The sequence below is a fragment of the Cavia porcellus genome, unplaced genomic scaffold, assembly GCF_034190915.1.
Source record: "Cavia porcellus strain 051 isolate PalLab524CR breed Dunkin Hartley unplaced genomic scaffold, mCavPor4.1 scaffold_35, whole genome shotgun sequence".
Lineage (NCBI taxonomy): Eukaryota > Metazoa > Chordata > Mammalia > Rodentia > Caviidae > Cavia > Cavia porcellus.
Genome location: NW_026947518.1, coordinates 3,067,355 through 3,089,122, shown reverse-complemented (window position 1 = coordinate 3,089,122; position 21,768 = coordinate 3,067,355). Strand labels below are relative to the sequence as shown.

Below are 21,768 nucleotides of genomic sequence, written 5' to 3'. Positions count from 1 at the left end.
CAACTTTACCATACAATTTCCAGTTGTCATTCTATACCACACAAGTCTTTAACACCTGCTTTATAAAAGTCATGTTAGACTTTGTTTTTCAGGTGCACTATTTATGTCACAATATTTTTCCCTCATTTAAATTCTCCCAAAACATACTGTTTCATCTGTTACCATCTTTGCAGATTCACTTCTCTTTCCAGGTTGGATCATATTTAAAAGTTAATGCCTCTAAGCAAGATGAAAGAACTGGATATGTCTGGCTGCCTATCCTTTCTTCTCAAAGATTAATATAAATTAGTTTGATTTTTATTCTTCAATTTTAAGTATAAAAAGAATGCAGTTTGTTTTTGATTTTTGTTGGATTGTTTATATGAGACAGGATCCCACTATGCAGTTCAGGTTGTCCTTGAACTCACTTTGTAGCACTGACTGGCCTCAAGTTCCCAGACACTCTCCTGCCAAAGCCTCCTGAGTGCTAGGATTACAGGTCTATACCAACAAGCCCAGCAGGCATATTGTTCTTTCTATACTCTCTTTCCCTTTATTTTTTTCTCCACAATTTCCTTTGAAATTTATATGAAGTATTTTAATCTGTTTGGACTATCATATCCAATATTTTTTAGGCAAGGTATATAAACAAGAGACAGTTTCTTGCTGTCCCTATATTGGGGATTCTGGGGGCAAAATACTGATTGATTCTGGTGAGGCTTCACGCTGGCTTACAGAACTTTCTTTCTGTGTCTTTACATGGGGGAGGAAGGAGCTATGATCTCTCCTCCTTTTCCTATGAGGACAGCACTCTCACTCTTTGGCACCACTTTTATAACTTCACATTAACGTATAACCTCCAAAGATTCCACTTCCCAGTATGCCCATACTCATGAGTAGATTGTAACCATATGAATTTCTGAGATCACAAACTTACTGACTCTCAATTTTTCCAAGGTGACACAAGGTAGACTCCTGGAGAGGAAAAAAAAAAAAAAAAAAAAAAAAAAACACCAAATAGCTAATCTGCACAAATGGTTAAAATGGAAGCAAAGAAACTTTGTAAGCTCCTAAAATGGGAGTGGAACTGACAAACTGGCCAGTGTGTTTAAAGAAGAATCAAATAAGATCTGACCAAAATCAACAAAGCATGACTGACAAATTTACCAAAGATATAAATCAGGGGGCTGGAGATTTAGTTCAGCAGCATAAGTGCCTGCCTGGTAGGCACCAGGTCTTGAGTTTGATCCCCTGTATAAAAGCTATTTTTTTCTCGCTATGCCACTAAGCTAAATCCCTAGCCCTTTCCTTTCTTTTTTATACTAGCAGAGATAGGACCATACAGCAGACTATCAAATGCTCTTAATTTGTTTAATTTTGAGACCAATCCAGATTGGCCTGGAACTTGAAACCCTCCTGATTTAGGCTGTTAAGTAGTTGAGATTACAGTATGTTGGCACCACTCTCAAAGCAAGAATGATTTTGGGGCATAATTCAGCAGTACGCATGCTTTATTTTTATATATAAATGTGCCATCAATTTTCTTCTTATCTGTATGTAAGTATATAGCTTATGCTCTGTACATTGTCTTTATTTCCTTAAGGTTTCTGAGAAAAAAAAAAGGTTATGAAGCTGTCTGCGACTTCATTCCACTTCTTATGGGAAAAAAATGTTATCATTATGTCAATTACAAACATGTAGAAGAGATTGTTCCACCAAAGTTTACTTCGGTTACACTCCTAGAGCACCAGCAAGTTGTGTAAAACAGCGAATTCCAATTATGGTCAGAAAAATGCCTATAAAAGCCTGTTTTTATAGTTTAAGCCCTAAATACCCTGTCTCCCACAGTTATGTAACTCAACAAAATAACTATACTTATAAAAGCTTAAAAAGTTCAGGTTGCATTTTCATATCATCTTAAGGACCTTAGGACTCTAAGAACAAAACTGAGAACATCCACTTAAAGTAGATACGTGTGGTTTCACCACAAAGTGGCAGAAGTTAGTTAAACTTTAAGGAAAACTCAGAGAAGGACCGAGGCATCGAACTCTGAACTGCAACTTTAAAGGAGTACATTATATTTTAGTGTAGTGTGCTATTTCATGCCAATATCTATTGAATAAACACAGCATTATTTTCAGATTTTACAGTCTCTACCTTATTAACTGAATCATTGCTATATAACTTATATATGCACTTGCTTTCATACATACCAAGGTTAGGAAGTTTATTTTTGAATGGACTATATAAAACATCAATACAATTATTTGGTCAAGGAAAGTATTCTTTACATTTTGCAATTCAATTTACTTTAGCTGAAGATTAATAATTAATTTCTGAATAATTAAGAATGTGACATTCTGACAACCTTCGCATGTGTATACCTTGATTTGATTCAATTTACTAAACTAATTTACCAAATCCTATTTTGTTACATTTCTTTAGAATAATAATATTTAAGTGTATTAGTTAAAGTTCTCTAGAGGAACAGAATAGAGATTTATCAAGTAGGCTTGAAAGATCAGAAGCAGAAAATTCACAATGACCATCTGTACCATGGAGAGCTGGAAGGTCCAATATCTCTGAAGTCCAAGAGGATGAAAGTGCCAGAAAAAGAAGTATTAATAACACAGCACCATCCCAAACCTAGAGCCCTGGAAGTTCAGTCTAGAGTCACAGGTGTGAATTTACATTGAGAGGTGAAGACACTACAGATCATATCCAAAGTTAAGACAAAGTCAGTATGTTTTCCAAAATGGGACCAATTCCTTTTTCTTTCCCTTTTTATTCTCTTCAAGCTACAATCCTATTGGTTGATGCCAATCACATCCAAGGTGGATCTGCTCCCCCCAGTTTGCTGTCCTTTACATCAAACATCCACGGACACTACGAAAACTCTTTTACAAATCCCTAGATTTTTATTTTTATATTTTTATTAGTACATAGTTGCAGCACATAATGTTTACATTTTTATGTGGAGCTGATAATCCATTCAAGTCCATATATCATGATTAATGATCACAGTAACTTAATATGTATTTAAATTTAAAATTATTCTGATAATTTTATTTGGTGTGTAACTATCTTTCAATAATATCAATCTCAGTAAAATATCTTGATAAAATGAAGTAAAGGAGCCATTTAGGAAAAAAATTGAGTAGTTTTCTGATACAGTAATAATATTTTTATTTCACATGTGAGACTGAGATGGGCATAATGGTACATTCCTCTAACACCAGCACTGAGGAGGCTGAGGCAAGATAATTGAAATAAGCCACAGTGACACCACTGGACTATGTAACAAGTTCTGGGCTACATATTCTGTTTCACAAAACAAAACAAAACAAAACAAAACTGAGACTTTGTCATCATTTGATGAATTATATCCGAAAGGCTGAGGTTAAATGTAATGTGCAATATATCATAATATTTTTAGAAAATTGAAATGACTGACATATATCTTGAAGTATTATTTATAGTAAAGAAGAAATTTATTTGTCTCTGTCTTTCTGTCTCTATCTCTCTTGTGTGCACTCTCTACCCAAATCACATATGCTACTATTATTTTAATAGCTTAGTGTCTAAAATAAAAATCATCCAATCTTCTAAACTTTTCAAAGCGTGTAGTCTTGTAAGTAGCTATAGGTCTTATTTTAAATTTGAACTATACTCTTTTAGTTAAAATTTTAATAGTGAACAGTTAAAAATAGCTTGCTGTATCCATGTCACTAAATGTCCTTCAAAATATGAAATAAAGTGATATTTGTTCTATCCAAATGACATTTGCCAAGACCTGTGAAGAAACATTTGCATTACATACCAAAAACTTTTTATTAAGAAAAGAATTTTAAAGAAAAAGGTTACTATAGAAATGTGTATCAATGATATTGTTGTTTGCTATGTTAAAAAAAGAAACTGTCCTTCCCTAATATTTCTTCTTTTCATTGGTTGGAAATTCTCCTATCTATTGGAATCACATCTTGTCTTAGTATCAAGCATAAAGTATCTTATAGGAACACTTGTGTTTGGAAAGCCATCAATTTTATAAAACACATTTTAAACTTAGAGAATGCATCTATTCCAAATGGCATTCAGAGGATGTACATCTGAGGATGTACAATAGGATGAAGTCATTTTTCAAAGAAAAGGTGATCTATAAAGTAGTAATGGGTTGACCCAACAGAGATCAAGCCAGGATGACTGTAGGATGACTTGTAAGTTGGGAACGATTTGGTGTATGAAGTGATCTTGAAAGTACGTTTGCAACTGATGAAATTAGAGTATGAAGTCACATGCATGGTCCTCCTGCTTACCTGTGTCCTACCTGCCATTTGATCTTACTAAAACTGCAATCTTGTTAATTGCAATGTCTTCTCATATCAATAGGAGCTATAAATGCCTATGCTTATACTTTAAATTTTGTTGCTAACATAAAAAGAAATAACTAATTAAAAATTAGATGTTACTCAAATTTCAGAACTTTTGTCATCATTCTAGCTTGGCATAAGATTTTCTTGCTATTCCAGTTTTGTACCTGCACACGTAAATTATATTTCCAGAGAAATTAGTAAAGTTATTTTTAAAAAGTTACTATATATGTGACACACAGCTAAATAAATGGAATTAAAATGATACAATAATAACATAATATACTATATAAAATAATACACTGGAATTGTGTGTGTGTGTGTGTGTGTGTGTGTGTATGTGTGTGTTTGGAGAAATGAGAAATGGTAAGAGAAAGGATGAAGAGAAAGAGACAGAGGAGGGGAGAGAATATGAGAAGACAGAACGTGAAGCAAATCTTTAGGAAGCTATTTCTTTAATCAATTACATATTTTTCTTGAAAATGTCTCAGGAACTCTGCATAGTAGTTACTTTCAGAAAAGCTGGTATGAGTAGCATCTTTAATAGTGACTCCCAGAGAGGTATATCCTTCCCATCCAAGGAACCTGTGAATATGATCTCAGTTTGGAAAAAAAGACAGTGTTTGGAGACATAAATAAGAATCTCAGAATAAGATCACCCTGAATTTAAAGTGTGCCCTCGATCCAAATATACATGTCTTTAAAGGAAAAGGTAGGAATATGGGATACAAGGATACTAAAAGAATGTCTTGCAAAGACTGGAGATATAGTATATTGCCGAGGACCAATGGATGTCAGACTCCACCAGAAGGTAGAGGGGATAAGGAAGAATTCTCCTCCAGGGTATTCAAAGTAAGTATGGCCCAACTGGTAGTTTAATTAGGGGTTTTCTTTGAAGTGTAATGTGAACTTTACCTATGGTTACTATGTACACTTTGGTTACTATTTAGAGTATAAGAATTGAAATTTATAAATTAAATTGTATTTTTGACCCACATATATAGTTTTGGAAATATTATGGCCAAAGTCTTATAATTACTGAATTTCCTAAAATATTATGGCCAAAGTCTTATAATTACTGAATTTCCTAAAAAGTTTCCCAATGTCAAAATCTTCTTATGAATAGCAGTTAAAAGTAAAAATTCTTGAATAACAATCACCAAACTTTTAATAACAAAGGCAAAAGTCATAGCACAAAGTAAAATCAATGCTTTTAATTGGGCTATATAGAATTTATACTTATATACATATAAATATATGTATTATATATACATGGTCAAGTACATAAAATATGTTTTAAATAATATATACATAATTCATACATACATACATACATACATGCATGTATATACAAGTGAGCATCTCAGTGACGCAGAACAAAACTTTCACCAAAATTCAACATATGTTAATAACTAAAAACCTTGAAGCTGCAGAAATATTTTACCTCAAACTGATAAAAGCCATACATTGTAACCCCACAATGAAATTTTCACCGACAATTGGGAAGGAGAAGAGTGTATGCATTTTCCACACACCTGTTCAATATAGTGCTTAAAATTTAGCCAGGCCAGGCAGTTTACATCAGGAAGTAAGTGTGCTATGAATAGGAAAGTATTTGCAGATGATGTGACTACTTACATAGGAGACCCTAAAAATTCTATCAGTAGATTCTTCTTTCAGACATTGTCTTTTGTCTAGCATGTGTTGTAGCACTTTTGTTGAAAATCAAACAGCTATGGCCCTTTGGGTTTATTTCTCTGTCTTCTCTCCTACTCCACTCGTCTCCATTTCTGTTTTCATGCTAGTTCCATGTAATACTTGTTACCATTGTATTGACTCTGCAGTATAGCTTGAATTTCAGCATAGTGATGCTTTCAGCCTTGGTCTTTTATCTTGAGATTTAGCTGTCCTTTGTTTTTTCCATCCCAGATTAAATTCAGGATTATTTTCTGTTCCCAAATGAAATTTAATATCTTTTATCTAGTGCTGCGAAAATCAATGTCAGTATTTTAAAAGTGTTTGCACTGAATCTACACACAATTATTGGTTATATGGTCATTTTAATAATGTAACAATTCATTTCAATTTTCTTTTAGTTTTGTTTTTCCATTTTCTAAAGTCAGCTTCAGTTTTGTTATTCAGAGTTCTGTAAGTTTTAGTTTAAATGACTTCGACTTCCTGGGTAGGTTAACTCCAAGGTACATAATTGAAAGCTATCATGACTGAAATTATTTCTTGATTTTTTTTTCTTAGCATATTGTTTATTAGCATGCAGGGATGCAATTGATTTCATGTATTAATTTTATATCCTGCCTCTTCATTGAATTCATTTATAAGCACTGAAAGAATTCTGATGCAGATTTTTGCTAAAGAATTAAATCATCTGTAAATAGGGATAATTTTACTTCTTTCTTCCCTATTTATAATCACTTAAATTCCTACCTTGTTCAAATTCTGTCTCACACTTTCCATGGTTTTCCTGTAACCTCACAGCACCATGTACTTGATGGTTTGGATGGAATTCCTGGATCAGCCTGTGGTGGTTACCTAATTTAGTCTGCTATCGCTTTCTGAATATATGTTTTGTTGAAAAACAGTATCTTAATCTGGGTAGGTTTAAGTGACAGTAATAAAATTAATGTCAGAAATAAAAACATAATGAGCTACATTTTATTTCAGTTTATATCTACATATTAAGTTTATTACTTCATGAATAAAAGTAGTTTTCACAATTAGTTTGGAATATTTTCTATGAAGAATAACCATCTGCCTAAACATTTACTATTCAGAGTGGTAGGTAACTCACAAAAGCAGCACACTTAAAATAATTTTTGACCTTATTTCAATCAACATTTCCAAAACATATATTTTAAATCCTGAAAATTCCCCCAAAGTAAATATGCAATATACATACTCATTTTAAAAATATTTTTACATTTATTGAGCTATACCCAATATAAAACAAAAATGCAAATCATTTACTTGTTTCAGCTAATTGGTTTACATGTAGGTATATGGCTGGCAGGTCATTATCATAATCAAATATTGATGATATACATTCTCTGCTAAAATGTTCATTAACCTCTATGTAATTTGTTTTTAATAAACATCAAGGCAATTTCAGCCATAAAAAATTAAATTATATTTCCAATAGATCAATCTAAATGTTTACATAAAACTATTTTTGCCTGACTTTATTTAGGAATCATAGTTAATTTGACATCCACTTATGTTATGATAAGAATTCATTATTCTTATTTTGGTGAAATATATGATCAGATAGTTTCTGAATTTATGTGTGGGGTTGTATGCTGGCTTTTGAAGTCTTTGTATATATTCGAGATACAAGTCAGTATATATTCTTAATATGTATTTTATCCTATCTGTGATTTGATACATCTATTTCTCATCTGCTGATTCTCCTTTCATTTTCTTATTAGTGATACTCCCTTTAATAATGATATCAATTTTATGATAAAATGCATTGGGTTAAAACTATTTTAAGAAGTATGAAAACAAATTAAGGTAATAAAGATGGTTACACTTCATAATTTTCAACTCAAAGTTTATAATATAATTCATGTAACATTTGTAGCATCAGTATCGAACAGTGAGATCTCTTCCATAAAGATGATATGATTCACAATTATTTATAAGGAAGCTGTTCAATGACTACTGCCTTTTAAAATCTTTTTTAATTTCACTGAACATTTATGTAAGCAAATTTAAGTGAACACTATTATACATAATTATCAAAAATTGTTTGAATTAAATTCCTGTACAACTATAGAAAATTTGAACTTGTGAAGTTTTCGGGCACAAGAGAAAAAATGTTTCAGTATACATAGTTTTCTGCTAGTGCGGGTAAAACAATTTTGATAAGCTATTGCTCGATGCTATGTCATGTAATTCCCAAAGAAGCAATGGGTAAAACTGTTTAGAATAGTTTAATGTCAACTTCCTACTTTAAGTATTCTTTCATGATGAATTACAAAGGTCCTTTATACAATAATATTTTATTTTTATTTATAAGAACCAGAGCAATGTTATAGAAGGTGGATTTCCAGTAGAAAAAATAAGCAGTAGAGCTTAGTTATGGTTGTTTTACTCTTTTTGTAAAGTTTTTATTTGTTTTCATTTATTAAATAATGTGAATATACTGACAAAAGATACGTTTTCATAAAATTTCCTGCATTGGTAATTTTTTTAACTCAGCAATTTTAATGACCTTCTGTCTCCTGAAAACTTTTGTCCAAATAAAATTTCCTTGGAAATAATCCAAAATATATCAATTGTAAGGACAAAATTTGTTCTTTATTTATTACTTTTATGCTTCCTCTCAAATCTGCTGTCCAAACCTTTCTGCAGTTTGTGAAGAAATATACAGACAGTAAGTCTAAATCAAATATTTATCTTATATTCAAGAAAATTTCATACAACCTAATAGTTTGACTGAAATGATAACTTTAATATTTTCTAGACATTTACAAAGCTGGATTGAGAGTATAAGGTATCAAGTAATTGAATATGGCCTATAAAAGCAGTGACAGCATTTAAGAAATCTCAGACTGTTATATATTTAAAGCCATTGAACTCAGAGTCAGTAATAAAAGATTTTGTGAGACAAATAAAATTGTAAGGATCAAGCAACATGTAGTTAGGTAAGTCATCCTCATATATCATCCAGTCTTATACCGATAAGGCGATATATTTACTCCTATCTACTTTTGAAGACCTACAATGTCTCCAATGGTTTGGTTTTGTTCTTTACTGTTTTGTTCAATTGTATTATAACTAATGGTATAGGCAATTCTATTAGAGATAGCGGGAGGCATTGTGGTAACCATTGTTGATCACCTTGTATTATGTTTTCACATTATCTATTATGTCCACCCTTTTGACTTGACCGATTCTGTTCTGTTATGTCACATTTGGTTTTACTCTCTTCCAAAAAAGTAATAAGAACCGTGAGAGCAATGAAACCCAAAATGTGTAATAGTCATTGTACAAAAAAGAGGAAAAGAAAGTGCTCTAAACTATATAACTGCATGTATATTTAAGTGTATAAGACAGAATATGATATCACAGAGTTTTATTGGATCATTGAACAGAACTGTTTGCAGTATCATTGATAGAATGTCCACTTTACAAGCTTTAATTTTGTGACTTGAACAATTGTTTCTAAGATGACAATATGTAATCCATTAACTAGTGATTTCCTACTGTTCATTTTTTTTCTGCAAATCTGTATAACCTGTACCCTTTCTGTGCTTTTTTTTCTTTTCTCCTTAAATAAAAAAAAAAAAGAAATAACTTAGAAAAAAAAAGAAATAATTTAGAAAATTCTTAAATTTTTCATGTAACAGCCAAAGGAAAACTTTATACTATGCATTTCATGTCTGTCTGCATCTCATTTTTAACAAAAAATAAAAGTATTTTATCTCTTTTAATATTATTGATAACATAATACAAACAACTTCGTATTTGAACTTGAAGCACCATTTAATCATTGAAGCATGTGGTGGATAGTACATATGGTTTGTGGTGAGGCCTATTAAATATATACTTAATAAATGTTATAACTTAAAAGACAAGAAGTCAAGAAGTCTAAAATTCATTTATAATTCTATTGCTTATTTTCTGTTTGATGTGTTAATTTCCCAGACATTTGTTGTGGCTCATACCTAGACATCACGTCACATCCTCATGCAGTCATAGGTTAAGCTTTTGGGACACAGATGAATCTAAGACGTGTGCTGCTGGGATCAAGGATGTGATGTTGGGATTGATTCATGGAGCCATGCTAGGATGAAGGATGCCTCACCTTGGGTGTGAATGCTAAGGGTGGGTAGCCTGAATAAGATACAGCAGATAGAAAGAGGGTAGTTGTTGTGAGCTGCTTCTCATTTACTTCACTGTTTGATGTCTTTTGCCCACCATGACCTTTTCCTCCTGTGAGTTGCCCCTCTGCCATGCTACCCTGCCTTGGAACCAGCCAACTATGAACTGAAGCCTCTACAAACCATGAGCCAAATAGACCTTTCTTCTTTGAACTTTGGGTGTCAGGCATTTTGTTTCAGCAATAAGAAAAGTAACTAATACAATATTCATTTGATTCTTTAAGGATCATTTATTACTAACTTTTCCTGATTTATGTTTGATAGTATATGTGTTTACTTATAATATTAATATCATAGTCTTTTGATAATGAAGTAGTAAAATTAACAATGATATTTTGCTAATTAAGTAAAAATACTACCAAATATCATATTGCTGTGCATTAAAAATAAACAATATCAGTTATAAAAGTAGTACTTTGCATGAAAATGAATGAAATACATGGATTCTCCTATGTTAGAAATCAAAAAAGTATACTGTCCTGTTATTTTGAAACTTCACTAGAATGAAAAACAGTTTTTACAGCTAATAAACATTAAGACGATACTATGAAAAATAGTTGATTTAAATTCCAGACAATTTCAAATCATAAAATATAAATTATAATTTTTACATCTTTACTTTCCTTTATATTTTCATCCACAAAATCTGTGACCAGATCTCCAACACAGAGTTAGAAGTTTGAGCCTCTTGACCTTACAAATCACTACTATTGATGGCCTCAATAAACTTCAGTGTAATTGAAAGATCATGGTTCCCTGTGTAGGTGAACAGTTTAGTGAATGCTTATTTTGTTATATCAAACTGGAAAATATTAAATTATAAGCCAAGTACTTCCTGGATCAATACAGAACACGTCTCAATTATCACAGCAGGATTTCTCAAACTGCATTTTTTCCATATGGGTATCGCTAGTTATGCATAAGTTAATAGTAGCTTGATAATCAAAACAATACAGAGCCTTACTACATCTGTGGATAATGTTAGGTAAGGGTAACTGTGATGTTTTCAAGAAACAGTGACTTTTTAATAAACAGATTTAGCTTTATATTATTGTATAGAAAAATATCTTCAGACATAACTGTTAGATGAATTTTTATTATGAAGTAATTATAGTTGTTATAACTTCAGTAAAATTCAGTATGTAGAACTCTCAGGCATTAAATGTTGGATTGTGCAGAATGAGGCAGAATTTTTAATATTTATCAGTTTCATGGTAATTATACTCAATGTATTTTATGTTAATGGCTTCCACATGTTTAAAAGAGATTTTATCCACTGTTGAGCTTTATATATCATTTAGAATTAATTAGATGGGGATACAGCTCAGTGGCACCACCCTTGCCTGGCAAGCTCGAGGTCATGAGTTTGATTCCAAGTACCAAAATTAAATAAATAAATAAAAGTAATCAGAATTATAAAATACTATAATGATTTTGAAATTAAATATTTTTAGTTTTTAGATGTTTCATCGATATACAATCTATTTTAAAAGGAAAATTGAATAATTTTAGTAAGTTCCCATGATTCTTCAATCACTATCAAAATCTAACTTTATTACATATATAACCTACCAGTAAGAAAAGATAAATGCACACTAACAGGGACATCTTTTTCCTCATGGAATTCCTTCAACAAGCTCCAACATACAACCCTGGAAAAATAATAGCATACTTTTTTGTCTGGTTAAGTCTGTCTGTTGTATATTTCATGTAATGGAAACATACAAAAGATCCCCTATCATAATTGATTTGTTACACTTAACATGATGTTTACAAGGTACATTCATGTGATAGAACCTATTAGAACTTCATTCTTTTTTAGTGATGACAATATTGCATCATATTCCTATATAATATATTAAAAATTAATTCAACAATTGGTGAACAGTTGTGTTGCTTGAAGATTTTGCATTAAAAGGAAAATAAACAGCTCCACAGTGATAGCAGAAGACTTTCATGGCCTATTTCACTCTTATTGAAAAACCTCAGTGGAATTTACAATAAGAAAATGAATTAAACATCACCACGGAGCAATAAAACCTGACATGGAAATGAATTATTGCCTCCAAGTTTTGTTGGCATTTCTGTCTACTTAATTAGATGTGGAATTGCTGGTGTCTCTCGGTTTGAGACTTTGGGTCCTGCAGACTAATGGCAATAGCAGCTACAACACCTCATGGTATCAGCAGCTGTGTACGAAGCTTCCAATTTTCCCTCATGTCAAATTTTCACATTTTTGTCATAAAGGTAGACACATAAATCAAAAACTTTGTTTCCCTATTAATTTTTGTAGCACTGCTGTATTATAATTTTAAACCAACCAAATTTCTTGATAAATACAAATCACAACTTATTCATAATGAATATGTAATACATTGTGTCATACTTTTTATGGAAGATGTGAAATGTTGGTAGAAAAGTAAAAACACATGTAAGTAGTTACACTGATTTTTTTAATCTACAATGCTGCAGTAAAGGTAAACATACATAAATTTTGATCTGAACTGCTGACTTCTTTCCTGAGTACGTAATATTGTACATATAATGAGATTTTTGTTTCCTGTGACTCTAACAAATCACATATGCATTTCTTTAAATATAGATTGATGTTTAATATAACTGTCTTTTTGCTTCAGATATCAATTTTCTTATGCATATGACAAATGAAAAAATTAAATAAATTTTGGTGTGTGAGAATTAATTGATATTGTTGATAAAATTTTATAATTTTGAGAGTAGCAAAATGCTCTGAAAGGAAGATAGATAAGACAGGCACACCAAAGTATAACTTAAATTTTTTTCTGTTGGTTTGATATTTTACTGAACACTTTACTTTTTCATTAAATGTTTTTGTTTAACTTTCAGGAGTAGAAACCCATATTTGATGGTATTATAATGATACTCTCTGGTGAAGTCTAAGTCCTCACTAAAGAAAAATGTAAATGTTTAAAATGAAGCACATAGTATAAACATAATACTTCACATGAAGTACTTTTAGCTGACCTTCCTATTCAAATAATCATACATTCTATTCCATCATAAATACTTGCATTGTACTTCATTATAGCTTTATACGTTAATAGATACAAGTATTTTTAAAACATTATTTTTTCTGACTTTGGGATGTTGTTTAGTGGTAAAACACGTACCTTGCATGAAAATAGCTTTTGATTTAATCCTCATTATCACCTTAAAAATCTATTATTGTCAAAAATGATGTCATAGTTTTATTGCACTTTAACCTACGGTAATGTTTTCATTGATGTACATTTTTGTGCATAATAATTTTAAAATTGCATAAATATTAATACTTTAACTAAATATTCTTACATTTATTCTGAAACTTATAAAATGGATAATAATTTTGGTAAGCAAATGCTTCCCTACACAAATATTGTATGTAGATAACAAGAAACCCAAGCAGAAAGACCAAGGAGGATAACTATTTTTCAGATCATTTTCAGGCACATAACACCTGCCATCTCACAAGCACATCAGACATAGACTTTAGAGATGAAATAAGTGCACTTCACAGATACCTAGACTTTGGTAGTTGGTTAAAAGTGTGCCGCTCTTCTTCCTTTTCTGACCACCTGATATGGCAGACAGTTTGTTTCAGTCCATAGTCAGCTGGTTCCAAGGGAGGTGGCCTGACTGAGGGGCAACAGTTCAAGGCTGCAGAAGACAACAAAGCAACAACAGCAAAAAGGGGAGAACAAACCTCTTTTCCTCTCTTATATTGTACGCAAGCTCTCCACCTTCTGCTGGTCTAACACTCACACCCTCTGCCCCTCTCTTGCACAGTCTCAGAACTTTTCCCAAGTGAGGACCCTGACCCCCTGCTGAGTCCCTTAAACTTCTAAACTTTTCAAATTGACACAGACAATATCCTAGAGCCCTAAGGGCATGTCCTCTACACTGTAGGATGTAGAAGTGCTGAGTTATCCATATAAGCTGCTAAATTTCTCTAGTCGACGCACTGCAAGGTTTTGGGGAGCAAGAGAGACCCACGGAATATTTGCTGTTAGTGAATTTTGCTGGATTGACATACCTGGTTCAAATTATTGTAAGTATTGGCTCCTACTGGCTTCTCCTCATTCTTTTTTCAGTTGGTGGTGACATTTTAATCACATGGTAGAATGGAAGTCACAGACAAAGCATTCGTGTGCCCTTTTTTTCCACTTATTGCCTTCTGGGAGATGTGTGGATGATGTCTGGTAGATGAAATCTTCATTCCCTCCTCTAAATACATCCTGAAATCTGAGGAGGGAAAAAGCAAATAGTTTTTAAAAATTCATTCTTTAATGTTTGTCCTTACGTTCTCTCTCTTTGTCTCAATCTAGGAATACCAGGTTGAATCAATAATCAAAATTGCTACACATATTTTTTGTGAGTGTAAGTATCATGTACTTTTTTATAGTACAGGCAATAAGGGTGTAAAAAATAAAATTATGGAAAAATATATTTAATTATACAGAATTCAAGGAAGTCAAGGCATAAAAATGGCATTCAAGAAGGAAAGTTACATATATATCCTATTTAGAAAAGAGGTAAGTTGTAATACTCATAGATGGAAACCAAGTTGTAATTGAATGGGCTCAGTCATGCTAAGGGCAGATAAAAGGATTCTCTTTTCTGAAGGATAAATAACTGTGAGATAGGTCACTTTTTCACCAAATAAATATTTAAGCTATAAACAAAGACAGTGTCCTTTGTGAGCACAGCAAAGCGTCTGTCAAATAGTTTGAAATTGTCTGAATTTTATGAAATTTAGCTAAAATTTCAGACTAATTGTGAAGTACTCTGGGGATAACCAATGACACCAGAACATATTCTTTACTACCTATTAAACTACAACACTACGAAGAATTAATGTACTTTTTCTGTATTTTTATAACAAATAATTAAAGCAAGTAGAGAAAAATAGAGGCAAACATAAAGACAACATAGTGCAGAGACACGGAAACATACAAGGTTTAATTTGAAATGTGACTTAGGAGGGAAATGATTGTAGCCATTTGACTGGACAGAACTAACAATACTTGATGATATTAGTGGTGTGTTTAGCTACTAAAATATATTTTCAAATTACTGCATTATATTCTTTTGCTGTTCTTACTATTCTCTTGTTTGTAGGGAACATCTATACTTGTGTGAGCTGTTCACTGAGAATCTGTAACCCACAGGACAGGCTGAGAGGTCAGCTAGGAAACAGCAGAAAACAGAAGACAAGACTGCAGTGATAGAAAAAGATGGATATCAAGCCAAATGCAACATCACTGCGTGCTGTCGGGCAACAGCAAAGGATCCTGTGCACACAAAAAGAAAGTTGCACAATATGAAGGAAGCAGTAAAAATGAAATGAAGTAGAAGAGACATGCAGAAAGAAAAATGCTCTCGGATGTGTCACAATCATCTTGATTCTTTACCTGGAAAACCTGTATTTTTTCCTTTGTAATTATCTAATATACTTTGTGTCAAAGAACAAGGACCTGAGTTCCACTTAAAGAAGATGAAGTTAACAGATACCTTTTTCGGGTTTTATCATGAAATTAGAAATGAAGATTTTCAGTTTCTGGTAGTCATGAACAGAGAGCCTCAGGTAAGCCCGAGAGTGCAGGCAGATAGTCAGGATGCTCCTGCGCAGGCTCCTCAGGTGCAGCTGTGCTGGTGGGAAAAATCATGCTGTTTAGCCTAACGAGGCAAAACAGAATAAAGGCCAAGGTAATTCAGTAGAGAGGGTCTTAAATGCACAGCTGTATCAGCTGCTGCCTCCTTCCCACCTGGTCTTCATTTTTTCTCTGTGTAATCTGTTTGCTTCCCTACTGGGCCTGCTAAGATTATCTGATTCCAGGCCAAACTGATAATATTTGTTATGAGGCCTGCCAAAATTAATAAAATTTGAGTTTGTCATCTTGGTGTTCCCTGAACTAAAGTTAACTACCTGTGTCAAATCCTAAAGTCCACTTGTTACACCAGCATCAGGCTAAGATGTAAATCTCCATTTGAACTAAGGAACAGCTACACTACATGCACAGAGAGATGTTTGTTTGTAAGTGGATACAATAGAGTGCTTGTTGGTGTTTTAAAAGCCAAAACCTGGAATACTTTTCTTTTGACTTTACATATGGAGAAAATTACGGTGTAAAATGTAGACAAGAATAAAATAATACCAAGATGAGTAAGTCCATTAAAAATGTAGATGAGCAAATGACTTTAGCGTTATTAATGTTGATTGGGAATTTGGCCAAATGAGCATGTTTATACTTGGGACCAATTAAAAGGCTTACCATTTTAATCACTGGCAGAACTGGACATTCAGTGTTTTCCTGGATGACAAGAATTTTCTTTTGTTGTTTTTTCAGTTTGGCTTTGTTTTGGTCTAGTGAACTGCACCAGAGTGTCCTCAGTGTAGAGAAGATAACAATACACTACCACAGTGTTAGTAACAATATCTTGTTACTAACATTTAGTAACAGTATCTCAGAGTCTCTCCACAGCTTGAGGGGAAAACATTGTTGCCATTCCTACCCTGAGGAAAATCTACAGTAACAGAATGTTTCCGGAAGTAGAAGCATCCTACCAGTCGGGAACCTCCACGTGGACCCGACCTCTCAGCTTTCCCTGACTCCCCACCAGGGCAGCTGCTGTGTAGGATCCGCTGTAACGTACCAATGGCACAGGCGTTGCAGTGCGTTGGGGCTGGACTCATGGAGAATGTCCTGGAGCTTCCCAAGAAGACCCCTCCAACATTACTAGGCAAAAAGGTGGATCAGGAATACCCTCCTAAGCCCCGGAAACAGTTCCTCTTGAAATAATTAAATAGATACACATCTTTCAGCTTTGATTTTTTTTAACCAGCCTGAAAAGACCAGCTTTCAGATTCCCAAAGAAATTGCAAACACATCTTTAAAAAAAAAATGTAAGTTCTGATTCCACGTAGAGTGACTGAATTGTTGAGTTACTCAATTTAAAGCCTTTGTTTAATTACTTGATTCATAGAAATTCCCTTGATTCACTAATATACAATTTAGTCCCCAAAGGCACTCTGATTTTCTATATTTCCCTCTTAAATTTCAATGGGTATTTTTCTATCACAGTGTTATACATTCTCTTATACGACCCTCTACTTTTTCTTTTTTTCAGTATGGAGATCAAACTCAAAGACCCTCTACTTTGGTAAGTCTTTTAAAATATTTGGAATTTCTTACTTGTGGTTATTTGAAAAAGGTACAACTGTGAAAACACTTACTACTTTTCACAAGCCTAAAAAGTAATATACAGAAAAAATACATGATCAATTATGATATTTAAGCTTAAATCATAAGGAAATCCCCATCACATTTGGAGGAAAAAACTAATCATCACACCAAGAAAATCCTGTCTTCTACTGTTTTGACCAGCTTTTGTTTCATAAAACATGAATTAAGCCTTTTCAATGACTCATTGCAGAGTCTGACATAGTGAGGTCATCTAATGAATGCAGGGTAACAACCATCTTTGAGTGTAGGTTGTCAGTTGAAAGATGCCATTTGCTGTTTCTGTTTTGGTCCTTTGAGCATGATTTCGCTTCATGTGTGGCCCTACCATGGGCTCCAGTCTTCAGCCTTATGTGTGTATTGCTTCTCATTTCATCCTCAGATTTCCTAAGGATTTCATAGCCAAGCCTCGCTCTTGATTTCTCCTGCTCCCCTGGAGCAGCAGGAGATTTGTGGAACGTTCTCAGGCTCTTTCTGTGCAAGATTTTCTTGTCTTGTTTTGCACTTTTTTTTTTTTTGGTGGCCAATAACCCCACTCTTTTTCATACCTCAGATTTTGAAGACTTTTGTGATAGTTATTGTTTCCTTGCATGACTTAAAAAGTAGTCATTTAATAAAACTTTCAAATCTTTCTTGGGTCCTTATTGCCTTCCCAGCCCATTAGGTTTTTGAGTAGAAGCCAGAACAAAATGCAGGGAAGAAGATGTAGATATGCAAAATGGCTTTCATAAAAGCACCTTATGTCACATTTATAACTTCAATACACAGCTGATTCACAGTCCGACAGCATAATCATTAAAGAATAAGAAGGACAGCAGGGACTGCTTGGATGAAAGTACAATGAAAACCTGTTTAATTTTCTTATCTGTAAGTGTGAAAAATGTTTAGTAAGCTGGAATGTCACAAGAGGAAGCCCAGAGAACACAGGGATAACAAACACCAGGAGGACTACGGAAGAGGAAGTTTTATTATTTTCAACATAAGTCTCTCACAGACATTTTCTTAGATTTATGTGTAAGAATTCCACTGGTTTTCCTGTGATAATGGATATTTCACATATATAATTTATATACTGATTTTGTTTCTTACAGCTTATCACTGGATTGTAAACATGTTTTGGATTTTTATTGATATTTTATTTGGCTAATCATCTCATTTGCAAAGAGTGACATATTTTCTCATTTTCTATTTATTGATATATTTTACATTAAAATAGTACCATGTACAACTGTCAAGTAGTTTTACATAATCAATTTTCTGCTTTTTAATTCTAGTTCATTTATTTTTTGCTGATTATTCCCTTAATTATTTGATCATTTTATTGAGACACAATTGATACTATAACTAACACACATTCACATATACAGGTTGGAGTTTGACATGTTTACCCTATTTTTTTTTCATTTACTTATTGGCCTCACTAGGTCTTTAACTCTGATTTTGAATATGAATATTAAAACACCATTGTAATAGGTGTTTGAAAAAATAATTCCTACTTATAATTCTTTTTAATCTTTTCCTCTTTGTCCCACATGTATGACAAATTTGCCATTAACCATCTTTAGTCTTTTAATTGGTAAATAATTTATTTCTCATTGTTGGACTAGCCTTGCTTCACTCACATCATGATGATACTCTCTTATAAATCCTAAATTTTGTAAAGCAGTATTTGTTTATTTCTGTCTATATCAATGGGAGATATTTGTACAATATTTTATTTCCTTAAAATATTTTTGCTTTGCTTTTAGTTTAAGGCTTTCCTAAGGAGGAAAAGCATCCGTGATAATGTCATCACAGTTTAGTACCTTTCCTTTTCTTGCTTTCTTCTGGTTAATAACCTGAGTAGTGCTTTCTCAGGTCTCCAGGTAGACTTTTATGGCTGCTTGATGAGGTTTGTGAACATGAGCTCTGATATGTCACCTGTGGGGCCTTGTTCTCTTTTTGATTCTTGACCACTTCTCTCATAGGTTCGTCCAATATCTCCTCAGACTTCAGGAGAGTTATTTTTCCTAAACCTCAAGGATTTAAAATATTGTATGTTTTGTTTTGTTTATTTTGAGGTATTGGACATTGATCTCAAGAATCACTGAACTATATCCCCAGCCAAATTTCCAATTTAATTTTTAGAAAAGCTCTTACTAAGTGGCCTGGGATGGTGATCCTCCTGACTCTTTACCCTCTCTAAAGCCGAAATTAGAGGACTGTAGCACCAAAGCTGGCTAAGACTAAGGTCACTTAAATAAAACAATAGCCGTGAATTTTCAGGTGATATTTGTCTTGCTTGGTTATCATAAAAGTTCTCTCAGTGCTGACTTTGCAAAAGTATCTTTTAAATTACTTTGATCATATTCCAGGCTATTGGCACACATTTCATTCCTGGAGATGGTTAGAATATGGTGTTTCTAAAATAGAAGGACTTATCTTTCCTCCTCTACTTTGGAACTAAGATGAGGTAAGTGGACAGATATCTCCCCCCTCCAACAACTTGTGTCAAGTGTTCCTCCAAATCTGTACTGTTACATGTTTTATAGATACCCTGTTGCCTTCTCCAGTGTTCATGGCTATCTTGAAACCTACATGTGGCAGAGTACAAAATTAATTATATCTAGTTTTATAAGCAGCATTAGGGAGCCAAAAGTAAATATACTATTTTCTGAGCGGTAAAAACTTCTTGTTTTAAAATCTATGACCTGAAATTTGTTCTACGAATATACCAAATTATAGATAACACAGGATGAAGAGGCCTCTTCATATCTTTAAGTTATCAATCACAATTTATGAATCCAATTACATACATGAGTTTTAATAATTTTACATTGCCTAGAAAGGTATCAAAATCATTCCAATACTGTGATTATAAAATGGACCAATTTTTAAAACTATGACAGTTTACCTTTGAAAAACTTGAATAAATATTTTGAAAATCAATTGAACTATACTTATAATGAGCAGTCCATTTTGGGTTATTTTGGAATGGGTAAATTTTAAATTGATATAAAAAATTTTGTATCATAATTCTGTTTTATATGCTTCTTGTCTGATTTTCGCAAATGAAATAAAATACAAAGTAATTTAGTTAGGTTTGCCTTGATTATTGAAAATTTTGAAATTCTTTAAAGTATGAAAGCTATTTTTAAAGCCACAATTTTTACTCAAATACTATTTACATGATGAAAAACATTAGTGTATTTAAAAGGAAAATGTACTCTTAAATCACTACATGTGAGTAGTAAAGATTCAAGAATAAATACTATAAAGATCAGAGGAAGACCTCACAAAATTGCAAATAAATCTGCTGTGTACATATTCTTTTCAGATGCACATAGAAATGCTTACTGAGTTTTAAAGGAATATTTCTATTATTTGTGATCAGATAATGTTATAAATTATTTCTTATTACATAAACTTATTTGTAATACTAGAAAAATGAACATTTAATGTATCACCAGCTTATTGGTGATTTTATTGAATCATAAAATCCTGGGCCTCTGACAGCCCAGTTCCTGGGATTGAGAGAGGGTCACTAGGGTTGGGGCAGGCAGGCCGAGACCTGAGGAGCTGTAGAGTGTGCAGGAGGCCGGGCAGCTCCTTGACAGGCAGTGGGAGCAATGACCCCAAACTCTGGGGCTCAGGCTAGTGCACGCCTGGCACCACCTGGGCACGCGGGGCTGCGGGACCGATTCTTCCAACAGCAACCTGGAAATGGTCAAGGTGATGACAGGGCAGCGCTGAGGGGTCCTGGCTCCTCACGGGAGCCCCAAACCCCGCTCTGCTCCAGAAATGCCAGTCCGGGGTGACTTTTTCTTGCTGGTTAAAAATGTGCCTGCACCTCCAGAGTCAAGGGGTGCCCTTCTCGTGGTTCTGAGTGAGTAGGGAGCCAAGGCCGGCTTGGTGAGGGGGGCCCCCTTCCCCATAGCCCTCGGCCTTGCCAGTAGTTGCCCTCACGCTATAGTAACATTTTTACAATGAATATTTTGTGCTTACTTTTCAACAACATTGCAAAATATAAGTACTTACTACTCAGTGATAAAGTTAACAGTAATTACATCAAAACATGTTTTAAAGATAAATAAATTTTCTTAATTTATTTTAACCTGTTTATTTTCCCATTTGCTGCTAGGCTACTCACTAGCAGTGGCTGTGGCTCTGTCACTTGCAGATTACAACAGAGGAATAGAATTCAAAGGGTTGCTGCTAAGTTTGCTCTTTTCACAGGGACAAAGTTTGCAAGACTCTAAGATAAACAGTATTTTGGGGTGGACC

General features: G+C 33.3%; 1 protein-coding gene across 2 annotated transcripts in view; it reads left to right on the top strand.

Moving 5' to 3' along the window:
* The window catches only part of LOC101789052 (histone H1.8-like), a 109,515-nt gene that overhangs the window by 18,895 nt on the left and 68,852 nt on the right, over positions 1 to 21,768 (top strand). For both annotated transcript variants that reach the window (XR_010045576.1, XR_010045575.1), the window contains exons 3-6: positions 14,590 to 14,641; positions 15,383 to 15,848; positions 17,393 to 17,425; positions 19,860 to 19,957. The gene's annotated coding sequence lies outside the window, so the exon portion shown is untranslated. The remainder of the gene's footprint in view (positions 1 to 14,589; positions 14,642 to 15,382; positions 15,849 to 17,392; positions 17,426 to 19,859; positions 19,958 to 21,768) is intronic.